We start from the raw sequence: 21,182 nt of genomic DNA, 5'->3' as shown, positions 1-21,182 counted from the left end.
AAACCGGTCCTAGGATACTTGTTTCCAGTCCAGGGTGTACCTGGCCTGGCAGTTCGGGCTGGACAGTTCCCATTGGGCACAGGGTCAAAACTGATTTGCATATGGCTGGGTCCAAACTGGAATGGCATGGTGAGCAAAAAAACGATGGATTTAGGCCCAGATCTCTGTACTGGGGAGAATGTATGACCGTGTTCTGCATTCTGTCCATCAATGGTTCTTTTTGCTGATGCAAACAGAGCTTTCTGGGAGTAGGATGGATATTTATGTAATTATTTACTTTTTATAAATACGTTATGGAGATTTGTACACATCACACTTTGCCACTGGCCACTTCAGAGCTTGCTGCTCAGCAAGCGATCATCATGGAGACTTGCTGGATATATGACAGTCCTGTGTCACCTGTGCAGACTTTCCCCCATCGTATTTTCTTTGTCCTGAGGTTCCCCAGCATCTTTATCCTTTGGTGCAAGTATTTTGGGCCCTCAATAGCATTATAACCTGAAACTGCAACTATGGTGCTCCCTAGGAACATCTTTATGCTCCCTAAGATTGGAGAGTCCCTCAGTACCCCCCGCTACAGTTTGAAGGGAGTTGCTCCACTTGACTCTCTTGTAGAAAGTCTACCTGATGACAGAATTCAGAGTCTTTTGGGGTGTAATTGGTGCAGCCAGGTTGCTGCTTATTTGTCTCTCTGTCTCTCTTATTAAATTAAGGTTCTTCTGAGGAAGGAAAGAACACCAAAGAAGGTGGATTTAGAACTTTGGCAATGCACTGGCTTTAAGTGGCAGTGGGCTGTGCAAGTGCCAAGGACTGGAAAATATGCTCAAGCTGGTTGTCTACTGACATCAATATAAACCTGCATGGAGTCTTCTGTGTTGCTTCGAGACTGTGTAGCTGATTTCTGCCCATTTCCCCACGCCTAAGAAGAACACACCTGAAGGACCTGAGCTTAGGCGCACTCTGTTCCTCTGAAAGAAGACTGGAAATGGCTGCATCATTCAATTTCCTACAACTGCAGGTAAAATGAGTAGCAACTCCGTCTGGCAAGCACACTTCTTCGCTGCACCACCGTTTGTAGCTTTAGTTACCCCTTGACCTGGTCTTCATGCACAGGCCTAGCACACGGTTGGCCACTGCACTGGTCAGACGGGTAGACCCTAATTTCAATTCAATTTCAATTTATTTATTATGATTTGGCACTCCGAAGAGGGCCACATAAACAATACATATTCCCAAAAATATAAAAATTGCAGCACTCTCTGCTGAGAAAGACAGACTAGGACACAGACCTCCACATTTCATCAATAAATAGCTAGAAAACCTTTAAAAAAGTTAAAAATGTTGAAGCAAAACATTTCATTAGGAGGGGTAAATAAAGCCTGCAAAAAAGAGTTCATATCCAAAATACCCAATTGCAAACAAGTAGATCTTAACCATTTTAAACGAAGAGGACGCAATACCGGACATATAAACAATACATGATTACGATCCTGTGCAGACATATTACATAAATTACATAAAGGGGAAGACCCATACCATTTTGCTAAAAGAGTGTTAAGTGGCAATAGATCCTGCCTCAAGAGGAACCAAAATCTCCGAATGCCTTGAGGTAAATTCCAAATAACATAAGGTTGGACAAACTTCCTTTGGTATGAATTAGTCAGATACACACCTCCCTTCTTAGCTTCCATGGTCTTCCTGTCCAACATAAAACAAAGAGTCCAGGAAGCCTGTTTCAGAAGAGATTTTAGCTGGGAGGGAGAGATCACAAAAATAGAGCTCTCATCTAATTCAAGAAGAGCTACAGCTTTTCTGAAGTTTTTAACAATTTGAGAGTACTCTTTAAAACTTCCCAACAATTCCCCCCTGAGAAGGGATCTCAGAGTCCCCTTTTCACCTCTAGCGAGGCAGGCAACCCATCGTACTAAAGCAACTAGGCCCTGCACCCAACAGCTGCGAAGACCAATTCAAGTCTGCACGCAGCGACAGAACAAGCAGAATTGAGAGAGGTTATGGACCTTAATAATTTTCCTTCAACCGTCTGTAGAAAACCCCAATGCTTTAAATCGACCACTTCTATTCCATACAAAAGAGTTGATGGAATTTTTGCCCTATAAACCTCAAGAAAACAAGCAAAGTGTCTTCTCCCTGTGGCGGAATAAAGAGCACTCAAACTTTTACCTTGGGACAGGGCTTTACGAGAATTGTTATCGATATGAGGTTTCTCACTCAGGTTTGCAGAAATTATTTTTCCTAAAAAGGTATATGTTTTAACCACCTCCAGTTTCTGACCGCCGACAAACCAGCCAAAGTTCTCAAATTTGGATTTTTTCCTCCCTGTAATGCACATAATTTTACTTTTTGTGGCATTTATCCTCATGAAGTGGGTCTCTGCAAAATGATGTAAAGCCTGCAGACGATTAGCTAAACCTTTAGGAGTTAAATCTAGGATAAGAATATCGTCTGCATATAAGAGGCAGGAAATAGAAGAGCCCCCCACTACCGGGGCTATGCCAACACAAGATGTAAGCAAGGCTGGAAGCTCAGCAATATACAGGGAGAACAATAGTGGTGCCAGAAGACAACCCTGTTTTAATCCATTAATAGATGGTATAGCCCGTGATAAGCCCCTTTCTCCACCCTGAAGGACTCGACACCAAGTGTCAGAATGTAAGGCTCGGACTAGATATAGTAGAGGTGGGGGCATACCCAAAGCTGCTAACTTTCTCCACAGCAAGGGACGATCTACTTTGTCGAATGCTGTGGAGAAATCAATAAAAGCTGCATACACTCCTCCTCCCCGAACTCTTACATATTTATCCAAAATAACCTGTAGTGCTGTAAGGTTATCCAAAGTGCCATGCTCCTTGCGGAATCCGGTTTGTTCGAGGGGTAGTATCTGATTCACCTCAACCCACTCAGTGATTAGGGATAAGAGACATTTGGAAAAAACTTTTCCAATAGCATCAAGAAGGGCTATCTGGCAATAGTTCATTGACCCCTATCGCCTTTTTTAAATAAAGGAACCAAGATGCTCCCTTTCCAAGAAGAGGGCACAGTTTTACTAAGGAAGCACGCTCTAGGGTAGACCCTAAAAAAGGCCTATGGGGTCCCCGTGTGTGCCCGTGTGCCCGTGTGCCTGTGGTCCCACTAACAGATAACGTGAGTAAGTCAGTAATCTGCCTCATTTCACCATTGAGTCAGTACCTCTTAAATTTGGCCCATTGAGCCGTAGTTGCAAGGACCCCAAGGTCACAAGATGTCACACTACAACCCTAACCCTAATCCAGGAAGGTAAGCAGATCTTTACAGTGTTTTTACCATAAACAATGAACTCTGGGACACAATGTTTCTAATGTGCGGAGATGCAGATTTATTTTGTCAAGTTGCAACTGCACTCCATTTGCTCTACCGGTTTCTCAGTGTTGGTGATTGGTGGCTACATGAATACAAAAGGTTTGCAACGCACAATACAAAGCACCAGGTTTTCATGAAAGGACTGCAGTCGCCCATTCTGCAGCACATGCTTGAAACCCTTTTGTGACTGTGAGTGGTGTCTTTTGTGAACATTATATATTATGTTGAATTGGCTGTCTGTGTGAAAAGGGTAATTAGCTGTATCTCTTTCAGGTTAATCCGAGTGTTTACAATCGTTTATTAATTGCGAACAAATGACCGACTGACCAATATTTCAATGTCTGATTCAATAAGGGTCACTGCTTCTCCAGCGGTAACTGATTGATACGCGCTACACACAATTCAGGGTAGACCCAGAGACAGGTCCAACTGATCCCATGGTCAGTATTAAGTGCAGAGGGTTTCCTGGTGGTGGTGTATGCTACTGCTGGTGTATGGTGCTGGCTGTATGTGCTACTGGTGGTGTGTGCTGCTGGTGGTGTATGCTGGTGGTGCTACTGGTGGTGTATGCTACTGGTGGTCTGTGCTGCTGATGGTGTGTGTTACAGGTAGTGTACACTGCTGGTGGTGTATGCTGCTGGTGGTGTATGCTGCTGGTGGTGTATGCTGCTGGTGGTCTGTGCTGCTGGTGGTGTATGCTGGTGGTGCTACTGGTGGTGTGTGCTGCTGGTGGTGTGTGCTACTGGTAGTGTACACTGCTGGTGCTGTATGCTGATGGTGGTGTATGCTGCGTTTGGTGTATTTCCAGCGTCAGTTACCTAGGGCACCTCCACTATACAGCATCATTTTGGGTACTCAGCTTATAATCATTGGGTGAGTTCTACTCATAGGTGCCACACTTCTACTCTTTAATGTCAGGATCCCATAATGGCCACAACCATTCTCAGGATGCCGCATTTGCAGGGGTCCTGAGTACTGGACAAATGGACGACTCACCCTGGGCGAAGCTCCATTACGGATGTGGCAAGCAAGGGTTGTATACATCGCCACCCTACACCACTCTACCCTGGTCCTTTGGGGTTCTTTTCCGTGTTTCAGTTCGAGAAATTACCATGCTGCGTGTCGGAAAACACTAGCAATATTGAAAAGAACAAACACGGTACAGCACAGCACTCTTGGGAATATCTGCTGGCTGTTGGTTTTGCATTGGAATAGAGTCCAGCTGAAATCACCGTTACTCTATGTATTTCTGAACAGCCTCAGTGGACCGGATTAACCCCCTCCACCTCCAGCGAGACCACGCGTGCTCATCCTCTGGCGAAAATAATTTAAAACATCCTAAAGCTGCCTGCGCATGAAAAGCCTGCTACATAACCTAGATTACTGGCTCTGCTAGTAAAAGCCTTGTGTTTGCACCCACAGCCTTCGAGATGAGCAGATGATTGTTTGCATCCGTCCCGAGGGATACTTCTCCGTCGTAGATAGGGCTGGACTGGAAAACAAAAGCAGGCCTGGCAAACATGTTCAGACCAGCCCCGGCTCCTTTCCCGGCACCTTCTACCCCGCCACTTTTTTTCTATTCCTTGCTCTCTCGCTTCTCTCTCAGTTCTCTCTCTTCTCTGTGCCCCTGCTGTCTCTGCTGCCATAGAGACCTGGGAGATGGAGGAAGGGGTAGCACGTTCCCACCTTCAAAAACGGGCATGCATCCAATGCATGGACGTCGAATCGCCAAAATGCCAGGGGTAATGGAATTGGTATCACACACCCCTTGACCTTACTGACATGGCAGGAAATGGCGTAATGTGGCCTAGGCCTCAAATATTCTCTGGAAGTGATGTAACATATCCTTAACCATGATAAAATCACAATATTTGACTCTGATAAGTGCCATAATACCTATCTATGATTAATAAAACACAACAACAGAGACACATGTCTGTTTTAGATACCACCTATATTAGGGTGCTGACATGATCTTTGAAAGTGGTGGGGGGTAACACTTGCCCATTTAAAAAAATGGGGTCACAGTCCATTCTAAAGCGCAATGTTCACATACATTTTCTAAAAAAAACTTTAGGCTCTGAAAGGGCACTCATTAAAAATTCAAGTCCTTTCATGGAATGTCATGCCAATGAAACCTGAAGCTCCACAAGAGTTGCCCCCATAGTTTCAGAATGGAAAGGGGGGGCCCTTGGCCCCTCCGCCTGCATGGCAGTGCGGCGACCTCCCCCGGACTTCTCGGTGGTGGGGCGTGTTCACTGGGGGCGCGCCCTACCACCGATTGGCTGCCTACGTGACCCGGATGACGTTAATCGACATCCGGGTTGGAGGGGAGGGGGGGGCGGGCCTCTGGGGGGATAAAGCGGCGGGGAGCGCCCAGGTGACCCCCTTGTTCCCTGGACGCTCCCCTACATCGGACGTGCCCTGGCGCGCAGGGCAAGGTAACTGGTGCTTCAAAGGGGCGCGGGTTGGGGAGTCACGCTTTCCTTAGGCTGGTAGCCACCCCGCGCGCGCATACTCATGACGTCACCGGATGGCGCAGAGTAAGGGCCCTCCTTTAGTGGGTAAATGAAGTTCACGGCGTGGACCGGGTAATTACCGGGCCCGGCTGCGCATGCGCACACCTGTAGGGGAGGCGCAGCTAGTAGGACCTGACACCGGTTAGCGACCTTGCCATATGGCCCAGAAATGTTAGTATACAAAAATGCAGAGGAGGATGTTAGACTCGGTTAGGAAACAATCTGTATTAGAGTCTTTGTTAAGGATAGTCACTCACACCTGTTGACAATAATGTATCTAATGTCCTGCTGAATTTTTGTATAATTGTTTATCATGCAAATTTAAAATTTATTGTTTTTGTACTTAATAAATACGGCCGGGGGGTCTCTCGACCTCCCGCCTTCCAAAGATACCACGTCTAGGTGCTGTGTCCGGGGGTGGTGTGGACATAGGGGGAGGGCGGTAGCCAGTCACTGACCATGTGTGCTCTGCGTCCCCAAATATGTCAAAAACGTACCTCAATTGAGTCAGGGCCAGTATTTTGCAATGGGTGCTCTAATATGCAAAGGGTACCCCTTATTCCAAAAATGATATACAATATGCTAGTGCCAGAATGTTGTCATTGGTGCTGTCCATATACTATAAATGACTCTTATGACAACAATTACCTCCAGTATGTCAGGGCCAACATTTTTTTCATGGTTGCAACCCTCTCATATGCCACGGTTTTTACCCCTTATGACAAGAAATACCTCGAATGTGCTACAAACATTTTAGCATGTGTGCCCTTTATGCCTAGATTCTCCTTAATATGTGAGCACCATCATTTTTCCATGGGTGTCCCACATACCAAAAATTACCTCTAGCATGCCTGTATCTTACAATGGGTGTCCATTATGCCTACAGTTAATTATGCCCATGCCAGTATTTTGTCACAGGTGCCTGTTGTGCTAATATTTGCCTCCGGTATGCCAGCATCGGTATTTTGCCATTGGTGTCTTAATACGCCACGAATTATCTTTAGTATGCCAGGGCTGGTGGCAGACTCAAAAGCATAACATCACATTCATACTCAAGCTCACTTACATTCACTCACTCACACGCTTTCTCCCTCACTCACACTCACTCCCATTCATTCACACTCAGTTGTACTCATTCATACACACTCACTCTCTTGAACTCACTCTTACTCTCTCACCCTCACTCATTCTTACGCTCACTCACTCATACTTTCTCACTTGCACTCACACTCTCACATCTGCATTCTCACTTACTTATTCACACTCATTTTTTTCCCTGGCACAGGAGTGCATGAATTCTAGCAGCTTCAGGAGGGGTGGGAGAGAAGTCCGGTTGGTGATACTAGTCTCCAAGTCTTCAATGAGGGTGAAGAGGGCAAATATGATATCCATATCTAAATGACAACTTGGGCACTGAAACTGACTGTATTCCGAACAGTGTGGTCCACACTATTAGCCTCATCATGTTGGTGAGTTGCTGTTGCTCTATCATGTGACAGCCTCAAGGGTGTTTTTGTATTTTACTGTGATGTGGCATTTCAATAGCGCTTACTAGTCCTCTGTGAGGCACTGAACCCCTCTGTAGGGTGTGTGTGGTTGCAAGTGTGTTGTCTTTGTGTTTTTTAATCCTATGTGGGAAGTGTTTCCATATTGTGCATGATGACCATCGGGGTGCATTTTTGTGTCATGGGATGCAGAGGCGTTTTAAGGCATGGGCAAAGCTCTGGGCCCCAGGCTTTTAGGAGACCCCCCTGATAGATATTGTCTAGTTTTCCACACAGTTCTACCCTGATGACCCTGAATGATTTTCAAACATAGATTGTTTTAAATACCATTATCCTTTAATTTATTTGTAATACAAGTAATGTGTGGGAGTCTGTTATAGACATTTTGCAGAGAAATGTTGTGTTTTTCAACACCATGTAACATCCATAAAAAAAGTTCCTTTTAGATCAAAACAGGACTTCACATATGAGAAATGGCAGTGGGTTGCAGAGATTATTTTCAATAATATTAGAGAGGTGCTGATGTTTTACAATATCGAAAAGGCACACCGCTATCCCTGAATACTAGAAAAAACATTTAGAATTTAAATCAGTCTGCCTGTGCATTGTCAGTGACTGGCTGAAATCGGATTCTACATTCAAAACTGTTCAGAACAGGGGCCCCCAAAATATGTTTGGCCCAGGGCCCCTAAAATCCTTAGGATACCCCTGATGGGATGCAGCCCGTGGCATTGTGGTGGATGTAGCAGTGCGAGAGATAGGCATGCAGATTATGGTTTTTAGTAAGGTATAAGCTTTGAACATCTGTGCGGGTCCCATTATGGTATCTTTGTTAGGTCTCATGTGTCGCTTGTGTGCTGCTTTGTCATTCATCGCCGCGTGTTTATGTTTATGTCTGCGCCTGTGTGTGCACCCTGTTTTCATCCTCCTCGGGATAATATTAATAAGGCCCCTGGCAAGCAGGTTGACAACTGTTTTCAGTGGATTATAACCTTTGGTGCTGCATTCACTTCTAATTTCCATCTCGTCCATGTCTGAACATGAGTGTTTTACCCCTCAAGGGAATTCTGATGTTGTTTTTAGGCGGGGTTGCAGCTTGGTGGTGCTGCATTGCAAATTCACATTTTCTTTAGTGGAATTAAGACACAGATGATTCTTTATTTGACTGTGGTGAACGAAAAAAGTCCATGGTATGATTTTGTTCGTTGGCACACTACTCCAAATAATCCTGAGAGTATTTCCCATTTTATGGTATTTAGCTAGTCGATCTGAAATCATACTATGAGGTTTGCATTTGATTTCTTTAATTGAAACGCATACTACGACTGAGGTCAGGGACTTTGACCAATGCAGAACCAGTTCAAGAACAGGGGTCACTGATCAAGCAAGTGGGCGGGGCGCAGTTCACAACCCTGGGATAACAACTACTACAACTGATTTACATGTTACTTGTCGCTCCGCTGGCTGCCCATGGTCTCAGGGGTCATGACGGCAGTGGGAGGGCAAGAAACAACAAGCATTGGCATAGCCAAGAGGTCTCGCCTTTGGGACCTTATTAGTATTTAGCCATGCAACAGTTGCATAATTAAATACTTATAATGTCCCAAAAGCGAGACCTATTGGCTATGCCAAGCGGCCGTGCGGCGGCGAAAGTGATCGTGATCGCGATCAAACATCAAAGCGAAAGTGAAAGTAATCACGGTAAAGTGCGGCGCGTGCGCCCGCACACATGCACTGTAGCTCTAGACTGGCCTGGTAGCACTTTTTGGAGCCCTCTCAATAAGTCTCGCCAGACCAGCGCATGCGCTGGGTCAGGCGTGACCTAAAAAGAGCTCTTCAAGGCCAGACGTGCCAATTCTCCCATCGGGCATTTCCCCGGAGGCTGTCTCTGTCTCCAGTTACCCTGCGTTGTCCATAGATGTGTAAGGAGGAATCCCGTCCATGTACTGTGGCCTGTGTAAATAATGGTGTGGCTTAAAACATATCAACTAAAATCCTGTGCTTAACACAGCGTGTCCCCTGACTGGCATTTGATCACCTTTCTGTGAGTTTTCTATTACTGCCTCAAGACATTTCACACAGCGCACATCGGTCTAAAACAACACTGGTATACTGGCTTTTCCTTTTTTAAGCAATCTTTATTCATTTTATTTTAACACACCAAACAGTCACCCCCCCCCCTCCACCCCACCACCTCCGCCTCAGACAGGTAAAAGCTTCCATCTAACAAAATCAATCAGGTGTAGCACATTACATCATTTCATAAATACACAATGGAAACCCTCCAGAAAACCTGACAATACAATACATCCTTAATAAAGTACAGCCGATATACCGACCATAAACTTCTACAGTGACATGTGCAAACTACTTCTTATAAAATATAAAAAATCAATTTTCACCAGAGCAAACCAAAAATGATAATAAATACATATGATCCATCATCCCCATATCCCATTTTGATCCTGAATCCATGTGCCCAAGGGATTCCAGATTTTCATACCCTTTTGGTGTAAACACCTCCCTTTTCCTTTCTATATAACCATTTCCAGACTATATATTGCTCATAACCTGGCTAACCATTGCTGAAAAACTGGTGCTCTGGGGTCCAGCCAGGCGGAAGCAAAACATATCCTTAAAACTGTCATAGCTATAAAAACCAAATCATGTCCAACCCCTAAAAGATTTGTTTCAGAGACCCCTAACAAAATTACATCATTTGACAATATCATTTCCCTTTTAATACTTCCGATAAAAAATCCACTATATCCTTAATTTGTTTTTGCAAAAATTACATGACGCAAAGACGTGAATGCTGTCAGCATTATAAAGTACACAACATGGACACAATGTTCTCTTCCCAGGCCTCCATTTAGCTATTCTGTCTAGCGTATAATACAGGAAAATGCATGTCTTATAAAACTGTGTTTGTAGCCTGGTGGACATTAAGATAGATTGCGACAGCTCATATGCATACAAAAAAGTCCCATCTGAGACCCCTACTTTCAGCTGACACTTTTGGAAACACTTGTCTAGATCATTTGGCATAACGTTATTTAACAGGTTATATACCTCCCCAATAGAACCTACTTTGTCTCTAACAATTTTTTCAATAATATCCACTCTTTCAAATTTGGCCCATCCACCTCCCTTTCGAAAAAGAAAATCTCTGATTTGGAGAACCTTAAAAAAAAATCCCTCCAGTCAAGAGTATATTCCCTTTTCAGCTCTTCAAAGGACCGAAGTCCTGAGGGGGAGAAAAAGCAACCAATCTGATCGATTCCTGCCCTGATCCACTTCCCCATGGAAGGATCCTTGAAAACCTCGGGAAGATTATAATTATTAGCTATCAGTGTATAAAAGGATAATCCGCCAATTCCCAGGGTTCTGAGTATAGCACACCATACTTTCAAAGCACTAAAAAGAGTTTTAAAACAAACTTTTTTGTAGTAGCTGTCATGTATTTGGCGCCAGAAACATCCTTCGGTCTCACTCACCAGCATAACTTCAAATGGGGAGGGGATTTTATCATTTCGGGTATTACCTGTATTCATCCTGAGCAGCTCGCGGCTATAGATAAATTTAACAGCCCAATAGTATAATTTTAAGTTCGGAAGAAATAAACCCTCCTTGTCCCTTGGTAAGGTAAGAAACCCAAGGAATCTACGAGGTTTCCCATGTGCACATATAAACCGTGAAAATATACTTTCCATTGCTTTGATCCATTGAGGCATGAATTCTAAACAAATAGCCCAGAAAAGATATAGAAGTTTTGTGAAAAATAGCAGTTTGTTACACCTACCGCCTATAGACAGATACAAATTATTTAGCCATGCTAGATCTCTTTTAACACTCTCCATGATAGGCTCCATGTTATCCTTAACCACATTATCTAATCTAGAGGATTTACTAATACCAAGCTATGTGGCCTTTTCGACCACCCGTTGATCTAGCTTCCTTACCTTCTCATTAGGAACTATCTGGTTCTTCTCTTGGTTCAGAGCATAGCCAGAGATATGCCCGAACCGTTCGGCCTCCTCTTCAATTACCATTATAGCTGAATTTGGATCTTCTGTAACCAAGGCAATATCGTCTGCATAGGGCAAGGTCTTAGTTGCCCAATACTGCGACCATATTGCCGGTATATGATTTTCAAGTCTGCAAATAAAAGGATCAATAAAAATCACAAATAAAAGAGGGAAGCAGGGGCCACCCTGCCTAGTTCCATGGGTGATTTAAAGAAATTCTGAGAGTATACTGTTCACTATTACAGCCACTGACGGTTCGACGTATAATTTGTGGCCCCTCGGATAAAACCATCACTAATACCAATCCTAGCCATTGCGGTCCAAAGATATTGCCAGGAGACCCTATCAAAGGCTTTCTCTACATCCAACAAAATGAGAGTCATGGGGTCTCCTGCAACATTGGTAATATCAAATAATGCTAATACTCTCTGAATGTGATCTTTTATGGATCTCCCGGGGACAAACCCATGTTGATGTTTTGAGACAAGTTTATGAATTAATGGTGCAAGTCGACTAGCCAACAGTTTTAAATACATTTTCGAATGACCATTTATAAGGGTGATCGGTCGGTATGAACCCAGTTGCAAGGGGGGTTTATTCTTTTTTTTGGAAAACACAATTGTTCCCATAGCCCATGATCCAGGGGGTCGCCCACCATTAAAAATATGGACAAACAGTTTGTCAATAATTCCTTTTAACTGGCGGGAAATGATGACATAAAATTCAGTAGGGATGCCATCTATACCGGCTGCTTTTCCTCTTGCTAAGCTGTTGATGGCCATTAATATCTCTGCCCAATGAGGCGGGCTGTCTAAACTCTCCTAATCTTCTTCTATGAATTTTAAGTATGGAGCTGAGTCTAGATATACTTTGATGTCACTCTGATCAATCCTGATATCGGCCGTGTATAGGGTCTGATAATACCTCTTAAAAGCGCGCCTAATTAGATCTGGGTTGGTGATTGATCCTTGCACAGGATCACTAATCTCCCGAATTATATTGGATGTTGCTTGTTGTCTTGTACGGACTGCCAAATGGTTACCAATCTATTCACTAAGATCATACACTGTATCTTTTTGGGTTATTGATTTGCTCATTGCCTTATCCGCCAGTTTTTCAGTGATGGCGGCCTTAGCAATCGCCACCTGTCGTTGTTCTATCTCCAGATCCCGACCCTCATGAATTGCCCTTACCAGCTCCTCCTCTGCCATCCCTAGAATATCCTGTAGAATCTTCATTGTCTGCTTGGCACATTTGTTAAGATTTAGGGAAAACTGCAATGTTTCCCCCTAATGCCCGCCTTCAAGTCGTCCCATACCACCTCAATTGAAGTGCTCCCCACATTCTTCCCCAAGAACATGGGGATCCACTGTCTCATATGTGTACAATACTCAGCATTTAACAGCATTGATATTTCAAATGTCCATGTCCTTAAATTAGGTTTAGTTAACTCCAATTCTACATCAAGGACCTACAGGTCATAACCAATCTGATAACCATGGCAGTATCTTTATTTGACATTTTGAGCTTAGGGTATTGGAGATAAACACATAATCCAGTTTAGCATGGGTCCTATGCGGGTTAGGGAAGTAAGTATACCCTGGGTCATTTGGTTTAAGCAAGTGCCTACAATCAATTAGGCCATGAGTTTGACATAGGTTCCTTAATGCCTGAAATACTTTTGGTTTTCTACCCTTATATCTCCATCCTGCCTCCAGAGACCCACTAGGTAGATTGATATTGTAATCCCCGCACATAATAAGTGGGAGGGGCCAATGGTTCAGTTAACTCGAAATAGTATCCAGCACACCAGGGTCATCACTGTTACATCCGCATAGTGTGTATAACGTAATTCTCTTCCCTGCTCTAGATTGGCACTCCGTAATCGCCCATTGGTCAAATTTGTCAGAACACGATCGCATAAATTGGATCCTGCTTCCCTTTGCCAGTATCACAACAACCCAAACCCTGGCCCCCTGTGTTGTTGCGCTAATCACCCTAAATCCAAATGTTTTCAGTATATGTAATTGGGACACTTCAATATGCGTCTCCTGGATACATATAACATTTGCACCAAGCGCTTGTAACCCAGCTGCTATCCTCTGCCTTTTATTGACATCATTAAGACCACAGATATTAATAGTTGTGACTCTAAGTCTGCCCATGCAGGTTTGTATCATTGACCTGACTCTGGTGCCCCATCTCTACATCACACCTCCACCCACCCATAGCCCTCATCCTTTTAGCTACTATAACATATGTGTTAACAGTGAAAAACAACGCTGTTAAACCTATCCCTCTCATTACCCATCTGAGGCATCCTCCCCCTCCCTCCCCCCACCACCAACCCACCACATTGAGTTAGGAAACCATGAGCCTGCGTGAGGATGTCTGTCTCCCCCTTTACCTCTCTCCCCTCCGCAATTCAATACAACTTACAGATGTTGCTCCCCCATAAAGAATAATCATCAGCCTCTATCCAGCACATACCAAGTTTCATTACATACTTATGTTTTCACACCAAAGGCCCCTGCTAGAAAATCATCCAGAAGCTTCTCGGCTTCAATTTCAGACGCGAAACTAAAATTCTGATCACAATACACAACTTTCAGCCTGGATGGATTTTGTAAAAATGCAGAGGCCCCTGTTGCCTGAAATGGAGATATTAGTTGTCTGAGCTGCCATCTCCTCGCAACAGTAGCATGTGAGAAATCAGGTTTAGTAAAAAAAGAGAATCTCTCAAAGCTTCTTTGCATTAGGTCTAGCTAAGTCATACACGGCTTGACGTAACAAGAGATTGCCAAAATAGATAAATATAGCACAGGGAAAAGCACTACCGGATGGATGTCTTGGAAGTGATAAAGGAAATTGGTGAACACTTTGGATTTCCTTGCCCCAGTCCTATGTGGAAAGCTCGGGTAGAGAACTCTTCAAGATAGTAATTACAAATGTTATTATATCGCTGCCCTCACAATTTTCAGGGACTCCAAGCAGCCTTAAGTTGCTACGGCGCTGACGATTTTCATAGTCCTCGAGTTTCCTCATGACATCTTCAATGGTACTCTCCTGTGATGTAGCCTAAGTCTTCAGTGTTTCGACCGTATTTTCTGGTGCTTCGGTACGTGTCTCAATCATGCTTAGCCTCTCTGAAATATCAGAACATATCTTCCCCACCTTCCATACAGATCCTTGAAGTTTCTTAGAGACCAATTACGGTTAGCGATTGTCAGACTTGACATCATCCTTAAATTAACGCAGGGATTGCAAAATTAAGGATAGCGAGGGCTCAGCTGGCCTGCCACCATTTGACTTATCCAACTTCCCCTTTAGGTTCCCAGCTGACTGTTCCTCTTCCCTATTTGCATCTACCGGGGGTAACAATTGTATGGCAGTATAGTCCCAGCCTGGTTCTTCCCCCGTCTCGTTGCCTCCTGGATTTTTCTTACGGATCTTTTTCCTGGATGTGCCTTTAGATTTCTTAGGGATTGTACCCTTTTCCTGTAGGCAACTGTTACTTGAGGGGGAGCCTCCACCATCGCCATCGCTACTACCAAATAGGCTGGTGTCGGATATCTCAGAGTCTTCAGTCACGGAGAAGAACTTTTCCAAAGCGTCTGGAGACAAACAGCATGTATCCATAGTTTTCTTTTGACTTTCTTCCCTTTAATTGGACATTGTCTATTCCTGCTTGGGATTTCCAGGGTTCCGTTGCCCCTCTCATCGTTTGCTTTATCGATAATCACATTAGGGTGGCAATCATCATTAATTACAGCGCTTTCTACCGGACAGGAAAGTGGGTATGCTTCCACAACCACGTTATCACAGTTCACCAGCCAGGTGGTCATAACTTTATTGGGCGATTCCTCAGGTTCTTCACTTTGATTCCCGGGTATTAAGGTATGGGTTTAATTACTCTCAAGAGTGCTTTCTTTCCCATTCTCATCACCATTACCTGAAGTTTTCCGCCTCTCCAATCTGGCTTTTTCCTCTTCCAACGGGCAGAAACAAACTGGAGATGGGAGGTCGCGACCTCCCTAGCTCTCCAGAATCTTTCAGATGGCAGGGGTTTGATTTTCCATTAAGCTCTGGTTTATCATTTGCTGACTTTCCCCCCTTGCTGGTGCGATGGTCTCCCTGCCTGCCCTCTGATTTTGATTCTGCGCCTTCCCGTTGTGGCTGTAAGGAGGAGGTGGTGGAACTGAGGACTGCTGTATTGCGATTTCCCCTTTCCGCGAGCAGCCATTGAAACTGACACAGCAGCTGACTCCGTCTGAACTCCTGGCAAAGAGTGGAAGCCGTACGTGTGTCGGGCCCTAGCTGCAGCCGTCAGCCTTAGCCGCTCAGAGTCTCCCAATGTCCAAAGCTGAAGCTACTCTTCCACCCGCAGAAGCGTACTCTGTGCCCAGCTCACAGATCTATCATTGAGAGCGCCTGGATATCGCAGTGGGAATCACCAGTCGAATCATGCCCCCAGCGCACATTCATGTCGGCATTCCCCTGGCACTACAGGGAGTTTTTTTTAGGACTTTTTTCAGTGAGAAAGAGAGGTAAGTGGTGGCCTTACTCAGACGCCATTTTGCCAACTGGTATACTGGCTTTTCCAATGCTTGTTAGCAATATGAGATGAATGAATAATAATTATTTTATTGTGAATAAGGGAATTAAAACTATGTGAATTCTATGCCTATTTTAAACATTACTAAGGAGAGTGGAAGTCCATTTGTCTTTGGGGAGACTCAATCACGCACATGAGCACACAATCTTTCTCTTTCCACCTGTAAACTTTTTCTTTGGCACTGTCCACATTTCAATACCTGGGTATACCTATACTTTCTCCAAAAGTGGAAATTACAATTGGCACTTATATGGACATCGCTCAGTGCTCTCAGCAGACAGGCCAAGGATTGGATGATCATGGAGTATGAACATCTTTCTGACCCACAAATAAGCACCTTTTCTTTTACTTTTTATACTTTATTTTTATATTTTCTAAATTAAGGGAAAAAAACAACAAAACACATTTAGTATGCAGACCCATACATATGGGCATTGGTATATAAGATAAATGTATAGAATTGGAGAGAACATAAAAAAGTACATTCAGTATAATATATAAACCAAGCTTAGCATTCAAGGACGGCACATACTTGGGCACAGTATTAGTAACATCAGGTAGGACACACTCGATTTGACATCACAATGGGAATTGTGTATGAGCATATTTAAAATATGATCAAATGGGTGAGTCCGTATCTATAGCTAATACATAATCCCAGAGTGGCTGCAAAATATCCTTCGGTCGGAAAATAGGAGGAAGTAGTGCTGCATATATTTCACTGGTTGAATCACAATGAATCAAAATGTTAAGCCATGCCTTATTGGTAGGGCGGATCCAGTATCCTTAATGAAATGCCACTTTCCTTTTAGCGAAGAGCAAAGCGATAGCCGTCAATTTACACGTTGATTTGGGGACAACTGCAACATAGCCTAAAAGTCCCGAAAGACGGTCTGGGTGTAGAGTAACATTGACAATTAGGAAAAGGTGTTCGAATAGGCCTCATTATGTGGACAAGCTGAGGTGAGATGCGCAAAGTCAATTTCGGGTGCATTGCACCTCGGGCACTCAGAAAAGCTGGAGGGATTTATTTTTGCAAGGGCGCTCGGGTGACATATGCCCTGTGTAGAAATTTAAAATGGAGAAGTTTGAGGTGGTGGTTGGGAGCAACAAGTTTAGTTTGCAGACAGCTATAAAGCCACTCCTTGTCGGTTAGTGCACGGCCTAGGTCTCTGTGGAGTGCAAAAGAGTGGAAGGAGAGAAATTGTTGGGGGCTATGAGGTAGGAGGGAAAGCATGCGTGAAATGCTGCATGAACCTAGCGCAGGATGAAAAGATCCATTGGTGTGGCCCCGGAGAATCTGATATTGCCAGTGTGTGAGACAGCATGATCATTAGGGAAAAAGTCGCCCATCATTTGTAGGTCAAATTTGTTAAGTGTTTGTCGCACCACTTTTTCCTGGGTAGGTGGAACCCAGTAGTTGTTGGTCAATGGCAGCAGGGGTGAGCATAATGGGCATGTACCAAGCAAAAGATTAACCTTCCGCCACACACAACATGTGGTGGAGAGTGTTTGAATATCGGTAGAGTCGTGTTTGAGGCCACTAGGCAAAATTGGGGATAATGGAAGATCGTTAGCTTAGTCTCTTTTGGGAATGGAATAGGGAAGTCTGGCATCCAGTTGATCCAATAGGGCGCAAACCGTCCCTGCGTGACTAGATAATAAAGTCGGAAGACAGGGACTCCAAACCCACCTCAGTCATAGGGGAGAACGAGTGTGTCCCATTAAATTCTGGGTTGTCGACCCACCCAAACAAGACACAGTAACAAACTCCAAACTGTAAGGACAAATGAGTTTGGTAGAGAAAACAGGGCAGGACAACCATTTTATTAATGGCTATCTGGCCAGCCATAGAGAGCGGAAGCCGTATCTACCTCTCGATTTGGGTTGTGCGTCTGTAAATGGTAGGGCCATAGTTTAAGCAGATGCTTTGTTCCCTATTTCTGTGAAGTATTACACCAAGATTTTTAGTGGAGTCACCACACCACTGTTGAGGGTATTCGCCTGTCACCATTGGTGTAATGTCTGTCAGGAGAAACATTTCTGATTTTGCCCAGTTTATATGGAGGCCTGAAAATTTCCCAAAGCGTACAATTTCATGAAGGACAGGAGCAAGGTTAGTGGTTGGCTGACAGGGGAATAGTAAAATATCATCAGCCTGCATTGAAATGACTTATGGGCTCGGTCTGAAATGAAGACCATGATGTATATGTTTTTCCTGTAGGTGATGGACCAGAGGGTCCATCGCAATAATAAAAAGTAGAGGTGACAGGGGGCACCATTGTCGTGTAACCCTAGCAACCCTGAATTGGCGAGTAATAGATACATTCACCTGTGGGTGAGCTACTGGTTGGGAATAGAGGAGAGCAATCAATGCACTAAAGCCCCTAGGTAGTCTGAGCTTCTCCAACACTGCCCAGATGAAAGGCCACTCCAGGGAGTCAAAGGTCTTCTCAGCATACAAAGGTGCAACAGTTGCAGGGATCTCCACAGACACTCGATTTAATACAGCAAACACTGTGCGAAGATTATGAGTGGGGACCTGTGAGGAATAAACCCTGATTGGACTGGGGAAATAATTGGGTCAACCAATAATGCCAGTCTAGTAGATATTATTTTAGCCGAACTTTTATTATCAAAATTTAATACAGAGAGAGGCCTATATGCAGCACAGTGATGAAGCTCCTTTACCGGACTTGAGCAGGAGAGTGATCACCGTCTCTCGCAGGGAGGGCAGTAGTACCCCATCCGCCAGAGCCTCTGCGTACATGTCTAGAAGATGGGGGATGAGAATGGGCTCGTACGTTTTAAAGATTATGCTGGTTAGTCCATCAAGGCCTGGGGCTTTAGAGCCATCCAAACCATCAATAGTTTGTGCTACCTCCTGTGCCAAGCAGGGTCTGCTCAAGAACTGATGCTCAGTGTCCATCATCCATACCATAGCAATTTCTTTGAGGTACGCCCTTCTACTGTTCTCGTCACTCGCAATTTTAGCGGAATATAACTTTTCATAATAACTAAGTAGGGCATCAGTAATGGGAGCTTTGGTGGTGATCGGCTGCCATCATCAAGCCAAAGCTAAGTTATGTAGTCAGGAACACAATTCGGGCGAAGTAGGCCCACCATCGTAAGCCCCGGGTGCTCGCCCTCCCCGTAACGCTTTGCTCAAGCATATTTGCCTAGATAATAAACTTCTCTGTTGGCTAAGGAGTGGAATTCGTCAAGGAGCTGTTTGCATTGTAGTAGGTGAGTTTTGTCAGGGTGTTGCGTAGTAATTTCATCAAGTCAGCTTCTATGCATGTTATCTTATTTCGGATATCTCGAAGAACTCCAGCATGTTTTAAAATGCATATACCTCTCATTAATGCCTTGAAGGCGTCCCACAGAGTGGCCTGAAGGGACACTGAACCACTATTTAAGCTAAAGTACTTTTAAATGGAGTCATGAAGTTCCAATCGGAACACTGCTTCCATGAGGGCAGCACCCAGGAGCACCATCTCCTCTCAAGCCCTCCACCAAATAGGATATTGAGGGCTACCAAAACTGGGGAGGGGTCTGATAATGTGCGTGGTAAGTGTTGGGCGTTATGCAGCCAGGTGAGGGTAGTGTCTATCAAAAGCCAGTAATCGATACATGTCCAGACCGCATGCGGTGCTGAGTAAAAAGTGTATTCCGGTGTGGTAGCGTGCATATGTCGCCATGCATGTTTCAAGAAGTAGGTATCTTTCAGAAATAGACACCTTGAGAAACTCACACTACCCTCTTCCTCAGCTTCAGAGCTCTCAAATAGTCCCGTAATGAGCACCCCAACCAACTGAACTCACCCCGCCACCTAGAGACTCCTTAGTTCACAGTATACCCTATACAAAATACAAATGTTGCATGGAGAAAACCTGCAGTAATGCAACATCTCTAAAATAAGAAAATATATAGGAGGTGAAAGATGAAATAAAGGGTGTGAAATGTTACAGTGACTGCATCGCTACCAACCTGAAGGATTTTTGCAGTCATCAATTACTGCCGAGAAACCAATCAGCTTAGTTTTCTGTGAAGTCAAGTACATGAATATTGGGCCCTTTGGGACCCGTTTCAAAGTCAGTTTTAAGGTCTCGGCTAGCGTAGGCTGCGCAGATATGCGCAGTCTCGCTGGCGAGATTTAACGTTTTAGGTTAGGTTTCTCTAGTGGGCTTTAAGCCCCGCTCCTCCTTTCCATTGGCTGGCGTCAACGTTTATGGTAAACGGTGGCCAGCCATTGGAAAGGAGCGTTTCGTGATGTACACTTTTCGCTTTTAGAGCCGTCCCAGTTGGACTGGCTGCCCCGACTTACTGCTGGCGTAAAAGGTTTTCTTATCTTTATGGGGCCAAACACATGGCCCCATAAAGATAAGAAACCAGCCATGCGAGACAGTCCAACTGGGACGGCTCGCGAGCCAGTCCAACTGGGACGGCTCTAAAAGAGGAAAGAGAAAAACAACGAAATTGCGAGCGCTTGTTTTAAGTATAAGGCGTTTGCCTGCATTACAAGACACTTTCATTTTAGAATAAGTAATACTACAAGCTCACACGTCAGGCTCCCAGTCCCAGCCTTCAGGAAGGAGGAACAGAGTAAACAAATTCAGGGCGTGACTGTCAAGTATTGGTTGAAACCACTCCGTACCGAAAGAATACACGGCAGCCATCTTTAAAAAGACTGACTGACAGGCCACGGAGAGGTTCCGGAAAATGAAATATAACACACAATATTGCTATTGTTTGCAAAATTAAGAACATTTGGTTGACGAGTGGCTTGTTTACGTATAGCATATCCATGTCCTGAAATTAGCAACATTGAAGCAATGTTTTATTAAAACTCAGATCATGCTCGTACAATAGCGCATAGAAGCAATCCGCCACTCTGTAGCATTTAAGTTGCTTTTATTTAGAGAAATCGTATTACCACTCGCTGTGGGAAAACAATCAGCAGGCACAGCTGGAAGGTTGGCCCCGGCCTGTCTTCTTTTACTTTCTATTGCTGGCCTTGCTGGTTGGCAAGGTCAACGGACGAGGCCAGGCTCTGGAGTCTGCGTATTCTACCGCTACCGGTGTCCGATCTACATTTGTGACATCTCCTACTGCCTGTTGTAAATTTTCCGCAACATCTATTGACCTGTGGCTCGGC

The sequence above is a fragment of the Triturus cristatus genome, chromosome 1_2 (assembly GCF_964204655.1).
Source record: "Triturus cristatus chromosome 1_2, aTriCri1.1, whole genome shotgun sequence".
Taxonomy (NCBI): Eukaryota; Metazoa; Chordata; class Amphibia; order Caudata; family Salamandridae; genus Triturus; species Triturus cristatus.
The sequence above is the reverse complement of the archived record's forward strand: the minus strand, read 5'-3'. Positions refer to the sequence as shown.